This window comes from Triticum urartu, chromosome 2, assembly GCF_003073215.2.
Source record: "Triticum urartu cultivar G1812 chromosome 2, Tu2.1, whole genome shotgun sequence".
NCBI lineage: Eukaryota > Viridiplantae > Streptophyta > Magnoliopsida > Poales > Poaceae > Triticum > Triticum urartu.
The window spans coordinates 743589350-743613478 of record NC_053023.1 but is presented as its reverse complement, the minus strand read 5'-3'; positions in this window follow the sequence as shown (position 1 = coordinate 743613478).

The window sequence follows — 24129 nt, the reverse complement described above, 5'->3', positions numbered from 1 at the left end:
CGCAGTGAGAACAGCAGCAGCCCAAGCATCATCATTGCATCACTGAGTGTAAGCAGACAGATCATCCCAGTACACAGAGAGAACATCGGAATAAGCAGATACCTGCTGATCATAAGCTTCAACCGCGAGCCTTGGCAGCATCCCGGGCAGCCTAAGAAGCATCAGCAGCAAGGACCGGCGGCACTGGTGGGATTGGGGCCACTGGCGCAACCGGGCATGGTGGACAAGGGACCTCGCCAGAGAGAACACCCCACAGAAGGAGTCCACGCATATGGATGCGCATGAAACCCACAAACTCAGAATAGTTGGTGCCATCAAAAATCACCGAGCACCGAGGAACCGCAACATAGCCTGAAGAGGACATCACTCTGCAGCTGCTGATTTTTTTGAGAAGTCAACGGATCCAGAAACTGGATCGGGATCGGGCAGAGAGCGCGCTCGCTCGATCGAGCAGAAGCAGAGCCCGCGAGCGGGGCGGCCCAGCCGGGGATTGACCGGGGATCACGCTCGAGCGACGCCTGGAGCGGCGGCCAATCGGGAGCGACGGGAGCGCCCGGAGCGGCGGCTTCGCGCTGGCCAGACGGGAGCGACATGAGCGGCTGCTTCGCGCTGGAGCGGCGCGGCCAGACGGGAGCGGCGCGACCAGACGGGAGCAGCGCGCCAGCAGGGGTCGGTGCAGCCACGACGGCCTGGATAGGAGCAGGCGGTGGCGGAGGGGGCAGCAGCAGTCGAGAGCAGCCGGAAAAATCGGCTGGAATTGAGCGGGAGTGGCCGGAGACGAGGTGGGCTAGGTAGGAGGAGCATGGAGTTGCATCGTGCGGGAGAGCGAGGCTAACATAACATCTGATACCATGTTGGATAAATGAGCAACTAAGCTTTAATAAGGGCCAATGGCCAGTACATATACAGATGTGGTAAAGTATAGAAAAGCCCCTTATACAATGAGGATGTACACAATGAACTATACACATCTAACAAGTCAAACTGCTTCAATCGGCCAAGTGCACTGCAGCCGGTGCGATGCTTGCATATAAAATGATGGTCGTAGATATAGAAGGGGGTGAGTGAGGCCACGCTAGTGTTTCCAGCTGCCAAACGCGACATTAGAGGGTGAGGTCGGCGATGAGGCCACACGATGAAGAGACGTCGTGCGAGGATGAGGTCAGGCGTGAGCGGGATCGTCGGGCGCAACTCTTTGTCGGCAGAGACAGGGCAGAGACGGGGTCCAAGGGAGCGACCAACCCTCGCTGCGGTGGTCTTCATCATTGATATCGCGCAACCAACCTCTACCACCCCACCGCCAGGGAACCGAAAGAAGAACTTAGGGGCCGCTAGCGCGCCATTGGGACTTTAGCCAATGATGCCTGCATTTTGTACATTGTGTCCACATGGCCCAAGGCCGACTATCTACAGACCCAGACTCTCAACTAGTATGGGTGTTATACTCGTACCCCCTAGTTTAAAAATAACTCGCGCCCCCTTGAAAATGCACCTTGCCCTCAAGTCATGGAAATGCATCTACTACCACTACTAGGAAAAAGCCTAGTACTAGCGCGGGATAATGGCCTAGCACAGTAGTGCAGGGGCACGCTGCAACTATTCTGGCAGTATAGAGTTAGTAGTAGCGCGGGTCCACCAAGTGCTACTGCTAACTAGCTGCAACACTGGTTTGAACCTCGCGCTACTGCTAACTCTGTGTAGCAATAGCACTGCCATGGCACTGCTGCTACCCTCTTACCTCGTGCCACTGCTAGGTTTTCTATATATTTTTTTGTGTATTTACAAAGTATTTATACAGGTTTTATATAGTAGCAACATACACATACATTGAAACTATATGAGACAAGAATGTGTTATCGTCATCATCATCATCATCATCAAAGTGCTACAACATCGTCTCATCATCATCATCGTCATCATCATCATCATCCAACACAAATTTCTCATCATCGTCTCAAGATAGCGATACAAGTTATTACAAGAAGAGCCGCTAAGCCAACTAGATCTTAATGTCATCTAGGAAGCATGCACTGACATTAAGATCTAGCTTTCTAGTGTATGATTCATCATTGATCTAGACTATGATATACAAGAGAAGAGCCGCTAAGCCAACTAGATCTATTTATTTAACTTGGAAAGCCTTGATTAAATGTCCCGATGCCCCCTCAATTTTTTTTCTGATGCCGGATATTTGACATGCGGGCAAGTACTGGTATTTTGTTGGAGTAATCCAAACACGCCTACGTGTATTATAGTACTAATAAAGTAGGAAAGTTTAGATTGAGTCAGTTTACTTTCCACGTAACAATCATGTCCGTTTGTGTGATGGCTTGCATGCCATGAATTGGCCGTGTCCTAGCATGAGTAGGATTAGCACTACTCAGATTAAGACATGTAGCCATCTGTTGTGTACGTGTACTAGTCCGTGTAGTGCTAAACTTCATTACCGAACGTGATGGGTTTGCGTCTTGAAATCAAAGCTGCACCATGTAAGAAACACCAGAAAATGAGAAATGAAGACAAGAAAAGGAGCGCACGATATGATCCCTTGGATAAAAGTTTCTTATCATGTTTGTTCGTCTATTTTTATGCGATAGGTCCATGGACGAAACCCAACATATCTTGGCAATCGTCTTTGAAGTTCTAACGACGAGAGTAATGGGAAACACAACACCTTTTGTTGTTTCATTTCTCTTAAGGTTTATCTATGGGGTTATGCAAATACTTACCAAAGCTGCTTTTAACCAAGGTACAAGTACATCCGTCCTTAATTTCTACAGGCATGTAATAGCCACCATGTACTTACTGCCCATTGCTTTTGCGATTGAGAGGTACGCATATTTTTGGCTGCTTAGTTAGCTAGATCTTAATGTCATCTAGGAAGCATGCACTGAGATTTATTTTTGCAGGAAAACTGCCCCACAACTTTCACACAAAGTTTGTCTGAAGCTATTTGTGCATGCATTATATGGGTAGGTAAAAGTAGAAGGAAGATGTGTTGTAGTACACTTGATTTTCTTTCTATCAAATGCCACTGTTGGATTACAAAAATTGTTTGCAACAATGTATTCTTTTATCATAATTTTTGTATTTTATAGGGATGAAAATATCATGTGAGAAATGGTGACATGGAGTTGTTAGACATATACCTAATACCATAATTTTATCATTATTTTGGTTCTTACCCTTTGCAATGTATAAATTTATTTTATTTACATTAATTCACCCCTTGGTCATTTCGGTTTCAGTGTCTATACCCATCACCTTCATCAATGGCAATCCGGCCTTTCCGACAGATAATTTTAGTTTATCCGATTCAACTGATTGCGACAATGGTGGTTCATCTTTGCAGGGAAAGTAGCTATTTACTTAGGTTAATTGATTAACTTCCAACAGAAGTGTTGTGCACAACCAAGAATTATGTAAATAGTTATTGTGTAGAATCATATCATAAATTTTCTATCTTACAACAGACCTTTGGTATTTCTTAGTTATCTTCATTGATTCTTTTTTTAATAAAATTTATACATATTCTTTTACTAATAATCTTCATTTCTTTCATTTTCCCAGGATGTCAGCTTCTCTTAACATATCACGTGTTGGCCTCAAATATGCTTCAGCAGTACTAAATCTCCTGCCGGTTTTAACTTTCTTTATGGCTCTTCTGTTGGGGAATTTGTTTTAATGATAAACGCATTACTTCCTAATGCTAGAACATTTTTATCTTTTCCTTGTGGTAACCAAAATTTATATATGTTATCAAACTAAGCTTACTTAATTTGTATTGTAATATCCTTACATCAATTGCATGAATATGACATCATATATATATTTATTTGCAATGAATACAAAAGAATACATATATCTTGCATAAATGTGTGAATTATGAATAAGTTTAAGTTTGTCATGGGCATAGTTGATTTAAAGTTTAGAGATGTTTAGATACAGACGAAATATAAATCAGCTATTTAAATTATAGATCGAAAGGCATTTATATTGTGATGTTGATAACTCTTCATGTTTAGCTAACATGAAAGAAATCTATTTTCTTTTGCAAAGGGAACTACAATTGTTCAGAGAAATAATTTTAATAGATCATGTAGTTTTATATGTTCTGTTTATAGCAAGATCTTCTAGGGCCCTACCAAACCAAACCTGTCCAGTCCTAAACCCGGCACAAGCTTGACCAACCTTGTTTTTTGACTGAGAAACTGTGGGGCGAGGCCCATATCCACCTAGGCTTGTTACTTGGCTAGGTTATTCAAGCTAGGGGCCCTGGCCTAGCCCAATTGCGAGGGGAGTAGATGACATCACTAGCTGAGTAAATGTGCAACGGTTGAAGATAGCATCTTCAAGTATGATAAAGGGTGGAGATAACACCTTTGAGTTGTAACTTTTTATCTCATTAATTTTCTTCTGATAAAATAGTTATAGACATTTATATGTATTTGTAATGGGAGTGCTAATCAGTTGCTATTGGTTATGTTCGTGTGAAATTTGTCCAGCATCCATCACTTACTATTGTGTACCATTTTATTTCTCCGCACTAATTGAGTACCATTGTGAAATTTGTTTACGAGCGCTTCTTCGAATTTAGTAAAAACTACTGGCTAAATGCTTGTGCGTCACTATGGAAGTTATTTTGTGTCATATATTGTCAGTTGTTTAAATTGTGCTACATGGTCCATGAGTTCGCACAGAATTTAAAACATCAACTTAAAAATATACATTAGTCAAATCAATCATATGTATATCCTCGAGAAAATGGATGAAAACCGTGGTGATTCCTAACAACTTAAGGAGTGAACGCACCACCACCAACTCTTTACCAATTAAGTATTTCGTAGTGTAAACCTACTATTGTATAGATATGAGTGCTGTGATGAACAGGGTATAGTAACAGTAGTGGGACTGAAAAATACACTAACAGCTTTTTATACAATGTTAACTTTTATGATCAAATTATGTGGACCAGTGAGTTATTTGTTGTTCTACATATGGTAGTGTGGAATCTTTGCAATTAAAGAGCTTCCATGGGATTGCGGGAGTTTGTGGTATAGTTCTTTGTGCAGCTGGTGTTACTTTACTAGCATTATACCAAGGACCGGAGCTCAACTCAATCGTCCATTACCCTCTTTTTCACCACGCAAGTCAAGTTGATACTCATCCCACAAGGAGCTGGATATTGGGAGTTCTTTTGCAGTCTCTTGCGACTATAATGTTTGCTCTTTGGACAGTGTTTCAGGTATGCATCTTGCTTTGTGCACAAGTTACATATTTAGGTTTTTTTTAGAAAAGGGGGGATTCCCCGGCCTCTGCATCAGAACGATGCATACGGCCACATAAATAAATAAAATAGGTTCAACATTGTCATGGAGTCTTGAAACAAAATAAAGGCGAGCTCACATAGAGCCTCGATGCCAAAACAAGAAAAGGCCATAAAGCCACAACCGGCTGGCAAAATAAACATAGGAAAACTAATTGCCTATCCTATTACATGACCGCCATCCAAATCGGTTGAAGATATCCCGCGCTACCATCTCCCACTGGACAGATCCAGTAACCAAACGCTCCCTGGCCTCCGTCGGAGTGAGTAAGGACCACATACGGATCAGCGCCGTAGCACGGAATACAACCTGCAAAAAATGAATAGTAGTTTTTCTATTAAAAGCCAAATCATTTCTGCAGTTCCAAATTGCCCATAACAACGCACAAACTCCTACACGAATATGTCTAGGTGTGTCGGACTCTATCCCATCCAGCCACGTTCCAAATAACGACCCGACCAAACTCGGAGGAGTAATGTTAAAGGCAATTTGCACGGTGCGCCACAGAATTCTCGCCAACGGACACTCAAAGAAGAGATGCTTAATGGTCTCGTCCCGATCACAGAAACTACACCTAGTAGATCCTGTCCAATTGCGCTTAACCAAGTTGTCCTTTGTTAAAATAACCTGTTTATGGACAAACCACATAAACACTTTAATTTTCAAAGGAACTTTTACTTTCCAAACATGTTTGGAGCTAGGAATGACAGTCGAGTTAATAACATCGATGTACATCGACTTAACAGTAAATTGTCCAGACCTAATAAGTTTCCAACATAACTGATCGGGCTGATTAGCTAGCTGGACTTCCATCAGTCTACGCACCAGATGAAGCCAAGCTTCCCATCTATCACCAACAAGCACCCTCCGAAACTGAATATTAAGGGGAATGGACTGCATAATCGTTGCAACTAGCGCATCACGTCGCTGGACAATACGATACAGGGTTGGCTACTGTAGTGCCAATGGTGTATCTGTTGGAAATATGTCCTAGAGGCAATAATAAAATGGTTATTATTATATTTCCTTGTTCATGATAATTGTCTATTGTTCATGCTATAATTGTGTTATCTGGAAATCGTAATACATGTGTGAATACATAGACCACAACACGTCCCTAGTGAGCCTCTAGTTGACTAGCTCGTTGATCAAAAGATAGTCATGGTTTCCTGACTATGGACATTAGATGTCATTGATAACGGGATCACATCATTAGGAGAATGATGTGATGGACAAGACCCAATCCTAAGTATAGCTCAAAGATCGTGTAGTTCGTTTGCTAGAGCTTTTCCGAATGTCAAGTATCATTTCCTTAGACCATGAGATTGTGCAACTCCTGGATACCGTAGGAGTGCTTTGGGTGTGCCAAACGTCACAACGTAACTGGGTGACTATAAAGGTGCACTACGGGTATCTCCGAAAGTGTCTGTTGGGTTGGCACGAATCGAGACTGGGATTTGTCACTCCGTATGACGGAGAGGTATCTCTGGGCCCACTCGGTAATGCATCATCATAATGAGCTCAATGTGACCAAGTGGTTGGTCACGGGATCATGCATTACGGTACGAGTAAAGTCACTTGCTGGTAACGAGATTGAACGAGGTATTGGGATACCGACGATCGGGTCTCGGGCAAGTAACGTACCGATTGACAAAGGGAATTCTATACGGGATTGATTGAATCCTCGACATCATGGTTCATCCAATGAGATCATCGAGGAGCATGTGGGAGCCAACATGGGTATCCAGATCCCGCTGTTGGTTATTGACCGGAGAGTCGTCTCGGTCATGTCTGCGTGTCTCCCGAACCCGTAGGGTCTACACACTTAAGGTTCGGTGACGCTAGGGTTGTTGAGATATTAGTATACGGTAACCCGAAAGTTGTTCGGAGTCCCCGATGAGATCCCGGACGTCACGAAGAGTTCCGAAATGGTCCGGAGATGAAGATTTATATATAGGAAGTCAAGTTTCGACCATCGGGAAAGTTTCGGAGGTAATCGATATTGTACAGGGACCACCGGAAGGGTCCCGGAGGTCCACCGGGTGGGGCCACCTATCCCGGAGGGCCCCATGAGCTGAAGTGGGAGGGGAACCAGCCCCTAGTGGGCTGGTGCGCCCCCCTTGGGCCTCCCCCTGCGCCTAGGGTTGGAAACCCTAGGGGTGGGGGCGCCCCACTTGGCTTGGGGGGCAAGTCACCCCCCTTGGCCGCCCCCCCTTGGAGATCCCATCTCCTAGGGCCGGCGCCCCCTAGGGGTCCTATATATAGTGGGGGGGAGGGAGGGAAGCCGCACCCTAGCCCCTGGCGCCTCCCTCTCCCTCCCATGACACCTCTCCCTCTCGCTAAGCTTGGCGAAGCCCTGCCGAGATCGCCGTTGCTTCCACCACCACGCCGTCGTGCTGCTGGATCTCCATCAACCTCTCCCCCCCCCCTTGCTGGATCAAGTTGTAGGAGACGTCTTCCCAACCGTACGTGTGTTGAACGTGGAGGTGTCGTCCGTTCGGAGCTAGGTCATCGGTGATTTGGATCACGACGAGTACGACTCCATCAACCCCGTTCTCTTGAACGCTTTCGCTCGCGATCTACAAGGGTATGTAGATGCACTCCCCTCTCCCTCATTGCTAGATGACTCCATAGTTTGATCTTGGTGATGCGTAGAAAATTTTAAAAAAATTCTGCTACATTCCCCAATAGTGGCATCATGAGCTAGGTCTATGCGTAGTTTCTATGCACGAGTAGAACACAAAGCAGTTGTGGGGGTCGATATTGTCAATTTACTTGCCGTTAATAGTCTTATCTTGATTTGGAGGCATCGTGGGATGAAGCGGCCCGGACCGACCTTACACGTACACTTACGTGAGACTGGTTCCACCGACTGACATGCACTAGTTGCATAAGGTGGCTAGCGGGTGTCTGTCTCTCCCACTTTAGTCGGATCGGATTCGATGAAAAGGGTCCTTATGAAGGGTAAATAGAAATTGGCATATCACGTTGTGGTTTTTGCGTAGGTAAGAAACGTTCTTGCTAGAAACCTATAGCAGCCACATAAAAACTTGCAACAACAATTAGAGGACGTCTAACTTGTTTTTGCAGCATGTGCCGTGTGATGTGATATGGCCAAAAGGATGTGATGAATGATATATGTGATGTATGAGATTGATCATGTTCTTGTAATAGGAATCACGACTTGCATGTCGATGAGTATGACTGTTAGAGTTGTGTCGAATATTATTGTACAAGGTAGGTTACAGTTGGACTTGGTTTTGGACTGTGTGTAGACAGGGTAGAAGTCGTCTCCTATTAGGACATTTGTATCCTAGGCCTCTCATATATAGCGGGGGTAGACACACGACGTAACTTGGTAAACCTCGTTAACAAATCTCGGTGTCGTGCTCGTGTGATTGCTTGGTCCTCGGTAGATTGACGGTGGCTTCGGATTTATTCTAACAATGACAGCCCGCAGGAGCCATAGGAGTTGTCTTAATTTATTTATGACCTGCGTGTCAACATAAATGTCATGTAATTACTTTAATTTATTGCTAAAGCGTTAGCCATAGTAGTAGAAGTAATAGATGACGAGACAACTTCAAGAAGACACGATGATGGAGATCATGATGATGGAGATCATGGTGTCATGCCGGTGACAACGATGATCATGGAGCCCCGAAGATGGAGATCAAAAGGAGCAAATGATATTGGCCATATCATGTCACTATTTGATTGCATGTGATGTTTATCATATTTTACATCTTATTTGCTTAGAACGACGGTAGCTTAAATAAGATGATCCCTCGTAATAATTTCAAGAAAGTGTTCCCCCTAATTGTGCACCGTTGCGAATGTTCGTTGTTTCGAAGCACCACGTGATGATCGGGTGTGATAGATTCTAACGTTCGAATACAACGGGTGTAAGCCAGATTTACACACGCAATACACTTAGGTTGACTTGACGAGCCTAGCATGTACAGACATGGCCTCGAAACACGGAAGACCGAAAGGTCGAGCATGAGTCGTATAGAAGATACGATCAACATGAAGATGTTCACCGATGTTGACTAGTCCGTCTCGCGTGATGATCGGACACGGCCTAGTTGACTCGGATCATGTTTCACTTAGATGACTAGAGGGATGTCTATCTGAGTGGGAGTTCATTGAATAATTTGATTAGATGAACTTAATTATCATGAACTTAGTCTAAAATCTTTACAATATGTCTTGTAGATCAAATGGCCCACGTTGTCCTCAACTTCAACGCGTTCCTAGAGAAAACCAAGCTGAAAGATGATGGCAGCAACTATACGGACTGGGTCCGGAACCTGAGGATCATCCTCATAGTTGCCAAGAAAGATTATGTCCTAGAAGCACCGCTAGGTGACGCACCCATCCCAGAGAACCAAGACGTTATGAACGCTTGGCAGTCACGTGCTGATGATTACTCCCTCGTTCAGTGCGGCATGCTTTACAGCTTAGAACCAGGGCTCCAAAAGCGTTTTGAGCAACACAGAGCATATGAGATGTTCGAAGAGCTGGAAATGGTTTTCCAAACTCATGCCCGGCTCGAGAGATATGAAGTCTCCGACAAGTTCTTCAGTTGTAAGATGGAGGAAAATAGTTCTGTCAGTGAACACATACTCAAAATGTCTGGGTTGCATAACCGCTTGACTCAGCTGTGAGTTAATCTCCCGGATGACGCGGTCATTGACAGAATCCTTCAGTCGCTTCCACCGAGCTACAAGAGCTTTGTGATGAACTTCAATATGCAGGGGATGGAAAAGACCATTCCTGAGGTATATTCAATGCTGAAATCGGCGGAGGTGGAAATCAAAAAGGAACATCAAGTGTTGATGGTGAATAAAACCACTAAGTTCAAGAAAGGCAAGGGTAAAAAGAACTTCAAGAAGGATGACAAGGGAGTTGCCGCGCCCGGTAAGCAAGCTGCCGGGATGAAGTCAAAGAATGGACCCAAGCCTGAGAGTGAGTGTTTTTATTGCAAGGGAAGTGGTCACTGGAAGCGGAACTGCCCCAAATACGTAGCGGACAAGAAGGCCGGCAACACTAAAGGTATATGTGATATACATGTAATTGATGTGTACCTTACCAGTACTCGTAGTAGCTCCTGGTATTTGATACCGGTGCGGTTGCTCACATTTGTAACTCAAAGCAGGAGCTGCGGAATAAGCGGAGACTGGCGAAGGACGAGGTGACGATGCGCGTCGGGAATGGTTCCAAGGTCGATGTGATCGCCGTCGGCATGCTGCCTCTACATTTACCTACGGGATTAGTTTTAAACCTCAATAATTGTTATTTAGTGTCAGCTTTAAGCATGAACATTGTATCAGGATCTCGTTTAATTCGAGATGGCTACTCATTTAAATCCGAGAATAATGGTTGTTCTATTTATATGAGAGATATGTTTTATGGTCATGCCCCGCTGGTGAATGGTTTATTCTTAATGAATCTCGAGCATAATGTTACACATATTCATAGTGTGAATACCAAAAGATGTAAGGTTGATAATGATAGTCCCACATACTTGTGGCACTGCCGCCTTGGTCACATAGGTGTCAAACGCATGAAGAAGCTCCATGCAGATGGACTTTTGGAGTCTCTTGATTACGAATCATTTGACACGTGCGAACCATGCCTCATGGGTAAAATGACCAAGACTCCGTTCTCAGGAACAATGGAGCGAGCAACCAACTTATTGGAAATCATACATACTGATGTGTGCGGTCCAATGAGTGTTGAGGCTCGCGGTGGCTATCGTTATGTTCTCCCCCTTACTGATGACTTAAGTAGATATGGGTATGTCTACTTAATGAAACACAAGTCTGAAACCTTTGAAAAGTTCAAGGAATTTCAGAGTGAGGTTGAGAATCAACGTGACAGGAAAATCAAGTTCCTGCGATCAGATCGTGGAGGAGAATACTTGAGTCATGAGTTTGGCACACACTTAAGAAAATGTGGAATAGTTTCACAGCTCACGCCGCCTGGAACACCTCAGCGTAATGGTGTGTCCGAACGTCGTAATCGCACTCTATTAGATATGGTGCGATCTACGATGTCTCTTGCCGATTTACCGCTATCTTTTTGGAGCTATGCTTTAGAGACTGCCGCATTCACTTTAAATAGGGCTCCGTCGAAATCCATTGAGACGACACCGTATGAATTATGGTTTGGGAAGAAACCTAAGCCGTCGTTTCTAAAAGTTTGGGGATGCGATGCTTATGACAAGAAACTTCAACCTGAAAAGCTCGAACCCAAATCAGAAAAATGCGTCTTCATAGGATACCCTAAAAAAACTATTGGGTATACCTTCTACCTCAGATCCGAAGGCAAGATCTTTGTTGCCAAGAATGGATCCTTTCTAGAGAAAGAGTTTCTCTCGAAAGAAGTAAGTGGGAGGAAAGTAGAACTTGATGAAGTATTACCTCTTGAACCGGAAAGTGACGCAACTCAGGAAAATGTTCCTGAGGTGCCTGCACCGACTAGAGAGGAAGTTAATGATGATGATCATGAAACTTCAGATCAAGTTGCTACTGAACTTCGTAGGTCCACAAGGACATGTTCCGCACCAGAGTGGTACGGCAACCCTGTCTTGGAAATCATGTTGTTAGACAATGGTGAACCTTCGAACTATGAAGAAGCGATGGCGGGCCCATATTCCGACAAATGGCTGGAAGCCATGAAATCGGAGATAGGATCCATGTATGAAAACGAAGTATGGACTTTGACTGACTTGCCCGATGATCGGCGAGCCATAGAAAATAAATGGATCTTTAAGAAGAAGACAGACGCAGATGGTAATGTAACCATCTATAAAGCTCGGCTTGTCGCTAAGGGTTATCAACAAGTTCAAGGGGTTGACTACGATGAGACTTTCTCACCTATAGCGCAGCTGAAGTCCGTCCGAATCATGTTAGCAATTGTTGCATTCTGTGATTATGAGATATGGCAAATGGATGTCAAAACGGCATTCCTTAATGGTTTCCTTAAGGAAGAATTGTATATGATGCAGCCGGAAGGTTTTGTCGATCCTAAGAATGCTGACAAGGTGTGCAAGCTCCAACGCTCGATCTATGGGCTGGTGCAAGCATCTCGGAGTTGGAACATTCGTTTTGATGAGATGATCAAAGCGTTCGGGTTTACGCAGACTTATGGAGAAGCCTGCATTTACAAGAAAGTAAGTGGGAGCTCTGTAGCATTTCTCATATTGTATGTGGATGACATACTGTTGATGGGAAATGATATAGAATTCTTGGAAAGCATAAAGGCCTACTTGAACAAGTGTTTTTCAATGAAGGATCTTGGAGAAGCTGCTTACATATTAGGCATCAAGATCTATAGAGATAGATCGAGACGCCTCATTGCTCTTTCACAGAGTGCGTACCTTGATAAGATATTGAAGAAGTTCAATATGGATCAGTCAAAGAAGGGGTTCTTGCCTGTATTGCAAGGTACGAGATTGAGCACGGCTCAATGCCCGACCACAGCAGAAGATAGAGAAAAGATGAGTGTCGTGCCCTATGCCTCGGCCATAGGGTCTATCATGTAAGCTATGCTGTGTACCAGACCTGATGTAAACCTTGCTGTAAGTTTCGTAGGAAGGTACCAAAGTAATCCCGGCATGGAACACTGGACAGCGGTCAAGAATATCCTAAAGTACCTGAAGAGGACTAAAGATATGTTTCTCGTTTATGGAGGTGACGAAGAGCTCGTCGTAAAGGGTTACGTCGATGCTAGCTTCGACACAGATCTGGATGACTCTAAGTCACAAACCGGATACGTGTATATTTTGAATGGTGGGGCAGTAAGTTGGTGCAGTTGCAAGCAAAGCGTTGTGGCGGGATCTACATGTGAAGCGGAGTACATGGCAGCCTCGGAGGCAGCACAAGAAGCAATCTGGGTGAAGGAGTTCATTACCGACCTAGGAGTCATTCCCAATGCGTCGGGCCCGATGATTCTCTTTTGTGACAACACTGTAGCTATTGCCCTTGCCAAGGAGCCCAGGTTTCACAGAAAAACCAGGCATATCAAGCGTCGCTTCAACTCCATTCGTGAAAGTGTTCAAAATGGAGACATAGATATTTGTAAAGTACATACGGACCCGAATGTGGCAGATCCGTTGACTAAACCTCTCCCTAGAGCAAAACATGATCAACACCAGAACCCTATGGGTGTTCGATTCATCACAATGTAACTAGATTATTGACTCTAGTGCAAGTGGGAGACTGTTGGAAATATGCCCTAGAGGCAATAACAAAATGGTTATTATTATATTTCCTTGTTCATGATAATTTTCTATTGTTCATGCTATAATTGTGTTATCCAGAAATTGTAATACATGTGTGAATACATAGACCACAACACGTCCCTAGTGAGCCTCTAGTTGACTAGCTCGTTGATCAAAAGATAGTCATGGTTTCCTGACTATGGACATTAGATGTCATTGATAACGGGATCACATCATTAGGAGAATGATGTGATGGACAAGACCCAATCCTAAGCATAGCTCAAAGATCGTGTAGTTCGTTTGCTAGAGCTTTTCCGAATGTCAAGTATCATTTCCTTAAACCATGAGATTGTGCAACTCCCGGATACCGTAGGAGTGCTTTGGGTGTGCCAAACGTCACAACGTAACTGGGTGACTATAAAGGTGCACTACGGGTATCTCAGAAAGTGTTTGTTGGGTTGGCACGAATCGAGACTGGGATTTGTCACTCCATATGACGGAGAGGTATCTCTGGGCCCACTCGGTAATGCATCATCATAATGAGCTCAATGTGACCAAGTGGTTGGTCACGGGATCATGCATTACGGTACGAGTAAAGTGACTTGCCGGTAACGATATTGAACAAGGTATTGGGATACCGACGATCGGGTCTCGGGCAAGTAACGTACCGATTGACAAAGGGAATTGTATACGGGATTGATTGAATCCTCGACATCGTGGTTCATCCGATGAGATCATTGGGGAGCATGTGGGAGACAAAATGGGTATCGAGATCCCGCTGTTGGTTATTGACCGGAGAGTCGTCTCGGTCATGTCTGCGTGTCTCCCGAACCCGTAGGGTCTACACACTTAAGGTTCGGTGACGCTAGGGTTGTTGAGATATTAGTATACGGTAACCCGAAAGTTGTTCGGAGTCCCGGATGAGATCCCGGACGTCACGAGGAGTTCCGGAATGGTCCGGAGGTGAAGATTTATACATAGGAAGTCAAGTTTCGGCCATCGGGAAAGTTTCGGAGGTAATCGGTATTGTACCGGGACCACCGGAAGGGTCCCGGGGGTCCACCGGGTGGGGCCACCTATCTCGGAGGGCCCCATGGGCTGAAGTGGGAGGGGAACCAGCCCCTAGTGGGCTGGTGCGCCCCCCTTGGGCCTCACCCTGCGCCTAGGGTTGGAAACCCTAGGGGTGGGGGCGCCCCACTTGGCTTGGGGGGCAAGCCACCCCCCTTGGCCGCCGCCCCCCTTGGAGATCCCATCTCCTAGGGCCGGCGCCCCCCTAGGGGTCCTATATATAGTGGGGGGGGAGGGAGGGCAGCCGCACCCTAGCCCCTGGCGCCTCCCTCTCCCTCCTGTGACACCTCTCCCTCTCGCTAAGCTTGGCGAAGCCCTGCCGAGATCGCCGTTGCTTCCACCACCACGCCGTCGTGCTGCTGGATCTCCATCAACCTCTCCTTCCCCCTTGCTGGATCAAGTTGGAGGAGACGTCTTCCCAACCGTACGTGTGTTGAACGCGGAGGTGCCGTCCGTTCGGTGCTAGGTCATCGGTGATTTGGATCACGACGAGTACGACTCCATCAACCCCGTTCTCTTGAACGCTTCCGCTCGCGATCTACAAGGGTATGTAGATGCACTCCCCTCTCCCTCGTTGCTAGATGACTCCATAGATTGATCTTGGTGATGCGTAGAAAATTTTAAAAAAATTCTGCTACGTTCCCCACCAGTATCACCCAGCCAAGTATCCTCCTAGAAACGTGTATCATTGCCATCACCGACAATAAACTTTGTTCTATTAAAGAAGGCTGTCTTAACTCTCATAAGCCCCTTCCAAAACGATGAATCAGTTGGTCTCACTGTCACCTGTGACAAAGTTTTGGAATGCAGATACTTGTTACGGAGAATCTGCGCCCAAGTTGCGTCAGTCTGAACTGATAGCTTATACAGCCACTTACTAAGCAGGCATCTGTTCTTGACCTCAAGATTCTCGATACCCAAACCCCCTCGGTCCTTTGGTCGACAAATAACATCCCACTTGGCGAGTCTATACTTTCTCTTAAGTTCATCACTCTGCCAAAAAAATCTTGATCGATAGAAGTCCAGCCTTTTCCTAACCCCAACTGGAACCTCAAAGAAAGAAAGTAGGAACATCGGCATACTCGTGAGCACCGAATTAATAAGAATTAACCGGCCTCCATATGACAAAAGTTTGCCCTTCCAGCAACTAAGTTTCTTTTCAAACCGATCTTTGATGCATTTCCACTCTCTGTTCGTTAGCTTATGATGGTGAATGGGTATACCTAGGTAAGTAAAAGGTAAAGCCCCTAATTCACATCCAAACAATTGCCTATAAGCCTCTTGTTCCTCCTTGGCTCTACCAAAGCAGAACAACTCGCTTTTATGAAAGTTAATCTTTAACCCAGTCAATTGTTCATATAAGCATAACACCAGCTTCATATTTCTCGCTTTTGCCAGGTCATGCTCCATAAAGATGATCGTATCATCAGCGTACTGCAGAATGGACACACCCCCATCAACTAGGTTGGGCACCAAGCCATCCACCTGACCGGCCTCCTTTGCCCTACCTATGAGAATTGCCAACATGTCAACCACAATGTTGAACAAAATAGGGGACATTGGATCTCCTTGCCTTAGGCCTTTGTGTGTCTAGAAATAATGCCCTATATCATCATTTACTTTAATTCCAACACTCCCTTTTTGCGTAAAGAATTCTACCTGGCGTCGCCAAGCCTCATCAAAACCCTTCATACGCAAGGCCTGTCGAAGGAATGGCCATTTGACTTTGTCGTACGCTTTTTTGAAATCCACTTTGAAAACAACCCCATCCAGCTTTTTCGTGTGGATTTCATGGAGCGTTTCATGAAGGACCACTACCCCCTCAAGGATATTCCTGTCCGGCATGAAAGCAGTTTGGGTAGGCTGCACAAGCATGCGCGATCTGTGTGAGCCTATTGGTCCCGACCTTGGTGAAAATTTTGAAACTAACATTAAGGAGACAGATTGGCCTGAATTGCTCAATTCTCACAATCTCTGTTTTCTTAGGAAGAAGGGTGATCGTTCCAAAATTGAGCTGAAAAAGATGAAGCTGTCCAGCACACAGATCATTGCACAAAGGCAACAAATCCCCTTTAATGATATGCCATCGTTTCTTATAAAACTCCGATGGAAATCCATCGGGGCCCGGCGCCTTGTTATTTTTGATTTGCGAAATGGCCTCCAGCACCTCTTTCTCAGAGAAAGGAGCCGCAAGAATATCATTCTCCACCGATGTGAGTTGAGGAACATCTTCAACCCTGGACTCATCCAGAGACACACAGTTCTCTTCTGGAGGGCCAAACAACTGCTTATAGTACTCTGTAATGTACAATTTTAGGTTTTCATGTCCTACAATTGTACCCTCATCTTGCTCAAGCTGAAAGATCATCTTCTTTCGGTGCTTACCATTAGCGATCATGTGAAAGAATTGAGTGTTCGCGTCCCCCTGGACTACTCGCCGGACCTTGGCCCGCAACGCCCACTTCATCTCTTCTTCCCTAAGAAGTTCTTTCAGCCTCAATTCCGCATCAAGCTTGGCATGAAGCTCTGCGGCCGGCAACATCGTGGTTTCTGTTTTTACATCCAGGGACTGAATAAGGGAAAGGAGCCTCTCCTTTTCGACCTTATAAATCCCGCTAAGATGCTTAGCCCACCCACGCAGGAAACTCGTCAAATGCCTAATCTTATTATGCCAGCGCTGAAGCGCAGTCTTCCCTCCTGAATCCTTAGCCCACTATCTAGCCACGAGATCAAGGAAGCCTTCTCGTTCAAACCAAGCCATCTCAAAGGAGAACACATTTTTGTTCCCCAGGTGGGTGGCCTCACCAGAGTCCACAAATAATGGTGTGTGGTCAGAAATACCACGGGACAAGGCCTGGACTGTTACTAAAGGGAACTTCTGTTCCCAATCGACACTGGCCAACACTCGATCCAACTTCTCATACGTCGGATTTGGCAGCGTGTTAGCCCAGGTGAATTTTCTACCCGAGAGCTCAATTTCTCTCAGGTCCAAGCTTTCAATGATAGTATTGAACATGAACGACCATATGCCGTCAAAATTATCATTGTTCTTATCCTCACGCCTTCTAATTATATTGAAATCACCCCCCACCAGGATAGGCAACTGCTCGGAACCGCAAATCCGAACGAGATCAGCCAAGAACTCGGGCTTGAGTTTGGGCTGCGCAGCACCATGTACCGCAACCAGAGCCCAATTAAACCCATCTTCCTTCGACCACACCCGAAACTTGACTACAAAGTCACCCATAACCACACTGCGAACCTCAAGCGCTTCGCACCTAACGCCGAGTAAGATTCCACCCGATCTCCCTCTTGGCGGCAAGCAATGCCAATCAAAATCTATACCCCCCGACAAAGTATTTAGAAATTGAGGTGCAAAGTTATCTCTACTCATCTCCGATAGAGCGATAAAATCTAAACGATGCTCGACAGACGCCTCAGCAAGAAACCTTCTTTTAGCCAAGTCCTTTAGACCTCTGCTATTCCAAAAAATTCCTTTCATAGTTCATCATGGAATTTTTTTTGCCATACGAACCCTAGCACTCCTACGCACTGCGGAAGCCGGGTACACCTTCCGTTTCCACTTGCGCTTGGGGACAGTTTGACTCTACAACTGGTCCTCACAACCAGTCTCAGAGGGGCTAACCAAAACTATCTCAGTAGAATCATCCTCTACATCCGCCTCAGTAATAGGTGGCATAAGATCCACACAAAAATTGTCGAGCACCCTGACCCGAGCGCATCAACCTCAGAATCACTCATTGGTTTAACAGCCGCAATATTACGAATCATCTCTAAGGCCCGCTCAGCCTCTAGATCCAGAAGATCATTAACAGAATTAGAGATTTCACTGTCATTACTACCTGTCATTACTACTGAGCGAAACTCCTAATTGATTTGCATTTTCAACAATCTCATCATTTGAAAAATGCATAATGGAATTAGAAAGTATTAACCGACATACCAGTAGTGATCTCCACGTCACGAAGCTTGGCTGCCCTCATAGCGCACCGCTGCTGAATGTCATCCACATCCGGCTGTGCCTGGAGACGGCCACTCACCCGACGCCCCTCAGACATCGGATCCTGAATCCTTCCAAATGCATTGACATCCTCCCGAGAGATCGCAGTCGGAGTCCGGCCTCCTGCCTCACCCCAACCAGCTGGCCGATCCATCTGCACGGGCTCACCCACAACCTCGCCAGAGAGTGGACAGGCACTCACCAAGATCTCAGACTCCTGGCGCGCCCCGCAGGACGGGGCCAGCAGGGAGGGTGGTGGAAGCAGTACAAGGGCCGCCTGCCCTCGCTCCCCACCCGGCACCGGAGAAGCCACCCCCACAGGCGCCGTAGGAGGAGAAAGCTTCGAGGCCACCTGCCCCGAGCCCTCTCCCGAAGGCAGAGCCGCCACCAACCGAAAGGTAGACGCAACGAGAGAGGAGGTATCCGAGGCCCCCTGCCCCAGACCCCCTCCCAACGAAGAAAAGGACACGTGAGCCACCTGCCCTGAATCCCCTTCCTCAGCAGTAGGAGAGCAACCCGAGGCCGCCTGCCCCAGGGCTCCACCCGACAAGCCAAGCACGACAAGCTGCGTCACCTCCTGAGGAGGTACCGTGTACTGAGCACAAGAGGGAGTGGCCACCTGCCGACTCACCTCCTCCTCCCCCCAGAACGAGATCGATGAAACCCCAAGATCCCCAGGAATGGTATCCACAGCACCCTCAAACCCCAAAGCAGGCAACTCGAGCTCAAAAGCCTCCTCGGACTCGACCCGATCACTCCACAACCTTGGGGGTGCAGAAGAGGGCTCGAAAGACCCAAATCTCAGAGTCGTCGAAGGCACCGAGGAGGGTGGGGCTGCTCCATCCCCGGTCGTCGCAGTCTCGGACCCCGGCCCCTCGGACAGCTGTCTTCCAGAGTCCTCGACCGTCGGCTCCTGTGCTCCCGCGCTGCCATCACCCTCGTGCATATCCACGTCAGACTCATGAGTCGGCGCAACCAAAAGGCTCTCATCCTCAAACTCAATAACCAGATCATAAATCCTGCCTCGATAAGCCCACTTAACCACTTCCGGCACATACTCAATGTTCAAAATACTAACCAGAACCCGAGCAATCCCGTGAGCTCTGGTGAACTCCATGTCCACACGCTCAGGCTTCCCCACTAAAATGCCCATGCTGGCCACAACCCGAGCATCCTGCAGCGGCTTGGATGGAGCCCCGGAAAATCGCAACCACGCCTGAGTAGCGGCTTGCCTTGAGGCTCAACATGCTTCCACTCCTGAAACTCAAGGGTGCCATCCGTTCCCGGCACCTTACACATCCCGAAACTCAACAACCTCTGCAGATCCTCCACGGAAGGAAACTCAACTCTGAACATCTTATCAGCGAGACTGACAAGGTCCCACTAGAAATCCCCAGGGGACAACTCTCGGAGCCTCTGCACGATCTGTGTCTCAGACACCTCCCCTCTAGTGACCTTGACAATCCCCGTGGTCATACTTGTGGACTCATCAGAAACCTCTCGCTCATTCGGAGATTCGAAAAAAGTTAGCTCAGCACAGTAAACTCCATACATCATGAGTGACGGTGCCTAGTCTTCGGCAGCGACGAACTTGCGCCATTGCCTCGTCGAGGGCGTTATCTACTACTTGTTGTTGTACTGGTCTTCATTGACTGATCTCGGCAACCAGGATGAAAATCCTTGTCTAGGCCATCTTTGGTCGGACGTGATGACGATGGCACAAGGGCATTTGTTCCTTCTTGGAGGCATTGCCGCAGAAAAAGTCGACTTAGTCGTAGGTGTTTCTTTCATATCCTGTAATGGTTCAGGCATTGATCTGCCTGTATTCTGCTTAATATCTAATAAAAATGGTTGTATGCATCACTCGATATAGATACGGGGGCAATCCTCCTTTTCGAAAAAAAGAGCTACTCTGGATTTAGTGCCGTTTACATGGCAATAGACACTAATACAGCTTGTCATTTTATGATTTCACTTCCGCTTCGGTAGACCCCCCTAACACATCAACAGTTGCGATTACCTCATACCTCTTCATAATAAAGGGCATGATGGTCGTTTTCTGAAAGTATGTCGTCCGTATTAATATTTTCGGTACGCGGTCTGTGTACAAACGAGCGCGCCGTTACTATCACGAACAACTGGGCCGGCCCACTTGCCATTCAAAGCAAGACATAAAAATCCTGGAAAAAAAGGTCAAGTTCGCTCGTTACCTCGTCCTCCAGAATACACAGTCTGCCACTCCAGTACACTGCCCATTGGTGTTTAAATAGCACAAAGTATATAAGAACACACTAGGCCGGTGCTCAAAACCAATCCATCGACCCATCAATCCCTCAAGAAATAGTGCGTTTTATTTGCACTCGATCTAGCGACCTCTGCGATAATAAAGCTTGTAAAAAAACATGGGCGACCAGCTAGACAGTACAAGTATTTTTTGGTTAGATGAAGGGCAATAGCCTTTATGACTTCAAATTTCTATAAGTATATAAATTATTAATTGTAGGCTTCCTGCCATTGTGGAGATATTTTCTAAAATGCCAAAACGCCTCATTCACTTGAGGCATGTGAGGAAACACCTTTGTTGTTTCTAGCCGTTTCATCAAAATGCCTAAAAATATATTAAGGCTAATAAAAAGAACACCTCAAAATACTTTTTATGCACGCAGCCTGCCATAGAAGACAACTTGATCCAGTCGGACGTTTTTCTCTAACAACATAGGGCCATCTTAGATTTTGACACAGGGACCTCAATTTTGATATATCAGTCCAGGGACACACGAACCCTCCAGCTCCAAGGAGGAAAAACATTCATCAATTTGAAAAAAAATCACAAATTTGACAAAGAAGCTCGCAAAATTGAAAAAAGTTCATTGATTTAAAAACAAGTTCACGAATTTGAAAAAAAAACACAAATTAAATACTTTATTCACAGGAGGCCGCATGACTGGGCCGATTCACTGTCATGCACGGAAACAGGGAAAAATAGAATAATAGTTTGAAGTACCTATTTAAATTATGATTTTAAATATATTTTTCAAACATGACATGGATGCCTACCATGGGCATGCCACCTGGCATAAGTTGAGGTCATTTAATGAATGTCCAAAAAGACACCATGTTCAATGGAGGGTGTTAGCACAGAAGGCTCCATCTGAGAGCATGTTGTTTCCTGACATCCTTGAAATGGTCTATTTTTTCCATGGTCTTGTATGACCAATTCAAGGCACCATATCAATTTGTTTTCGTTTTTGATAAATTTTGTATTTTTTGGAGATTTCTCGGTAAAATAAACGGACAAATGGCCGGACGTGTCACAACTTGCATATTATGTCAAAAATCGTTCAAATCTGACACGGATGCCTACCATGGGCATGTCCACCTGTTTGCAAGATTTGTTGTTATTTCAAGTGTCCAAAAATAGATCATATTCAACCAAGGGTGTTCACGTAGGCCTAAAGCCAAGAAGGCTCCATTGAGAGCACGTATCTTTTGACATCCTTGAAATGGCACTTTTTTTTCTGTGGCCATGTGCAACCAATTCAAGGCACAATGCCAAGCTGTTTTGGTTTTCAAATCTTTTTGCATTTTCTAAAGCTTTCTCTGTCGAAAAAGACCGATAAATGGCCGAACGTGTCTCAACTTGCATAGGGTGTCGAAAATCTTTCAAACTTGACATGGATGCCTACCATGGACATGCCCATCTGCTTACAAAAGTTGGGGTGATTTGAAGGATGTCCAAACATAGACCATGATATCAATGGAGGGTGTTCAGGTGAGAGTACATTGTTTCCGACATCCTTGAAGTGATCTTAATTTTTTTTCATGACCTTGTATGACCAATTCAAGGCAACATGCCAAGTTGTTTTGTTTCTTGACAAATTTTGCATTTTCCAGAGTTCTCTCGGTCAAAAAAGGCCGACAAATGGGCGGACGTGTTGCAACATGCATACGGTGTCAAAAATCATTCAAACCTGGTATGGATAACTAACATGGTCATGCCCACCTGCTTGAAAAAGTTGGGGTCATTTTAAGGATATCGGGAAACATTGTGCTCAGTCTTCTTGCCTATTCGAACCCCCTCATTGAACATGGTCTATGTTTGGACGTCCTTCAAATGACCCCAAATTTTGCAAACAGCGAGGCATGCCCATGGTATTAATGCATGTCAGGTTTGAATGATTCTCAACACCGTATGCAAGTTGCGACACGCCAGGCCATCTATTGTTATTTTTTTATCAAATTCGTGAATTTTTCAAATTGATTAACTAATTTCAATTTCGCGAACTTTTTCAACCTTGGAGCTAGGGCTAGGCATAAAAACTGACAAACCAAAGACCAAGCTAAAAAAAATCAATTTTTTGGTCTTTTGTGTTGGTGTTGGAAAATTTCTGCCAGATGATGCAAAGAAAGAGCGAACAATGCAGAATAGTATACGAGCAACCCCAAATTTCTAGATCTAGATAGATAAAAAATTCTAACCATAGTGGAAGCTAAATGTACAATTAGAGGGCCCAACTTTTATTGTGATTGGAAACGAGAATATTCTGTTACATTGGACTCATGTATCTATCTCATGGAAGCAAATTCTCTAACTGAAATTTTATGGATACATTTGTTGGTTCCTCGCAAACAAAAAACTGAAGCATTTTAGTTGCACCAGAAGCAAATCCTCGAATTGATTGAAACATGATTTCATTGTGTTCAAAACACGTGTTGTGTCAAAATAATATTTGGTATGCATCAGAAGAAAGCAAATTCCATGTTCGAGGTCTGATGGGATAAATAATTTTATCCAACACAAAACAATTTTTGGTAAAGTCGGAATATATTTTAAATTCGAAGCAAATTGATTAACTAAATGAAGAACATTTTCATTACGGTGAAAGCAAATTTAATATGCGCCTGATTTTAGGAGCATGTATGGCGTACAGACCACCTATGGGAAGGACATGTAATTTATACTCGCATGATTTTAGAAGGACAAGTAATTTCCGCTGGACAGCTTTAGGAAACAAATCGGAATCAATTCTGTTTGTTACGTGCAAACTACCTATGGGAAGCCACGTTCTCAAGTCAAATCCAGACAGCCAAAGCTTTCTCATCCAACGATGGTTGCTGGCCTAGTGCTTTCCGAAAGAAAAGTAGGCTGAAAAATTCACAATAATAAGACTAAAAGAAATAACCAACAAAACAAATGCGTTGTCCCAGTTGGTTACCACGGGTGGAAGTAAAATCAAGAGGTATGGAGACCGAGCCCTACATCACGCATATACTTTTTGAGGGTAAAAAAATAAAAAATAAAATGAGCCAGGCCAGGAGGGAGGGATTTGGATTTGCTGTGTACGTCTACGCTAGTACGTTTACCATACCGAAGCAAGCCTCTTATGATTTTACTCCTTGTCGTCCATAACTGTTGCCTTATTCTTTTCCACGACATGCGTCACTTTTGCCACTAATCTCTCCACCGTTCATAGAGATGCATT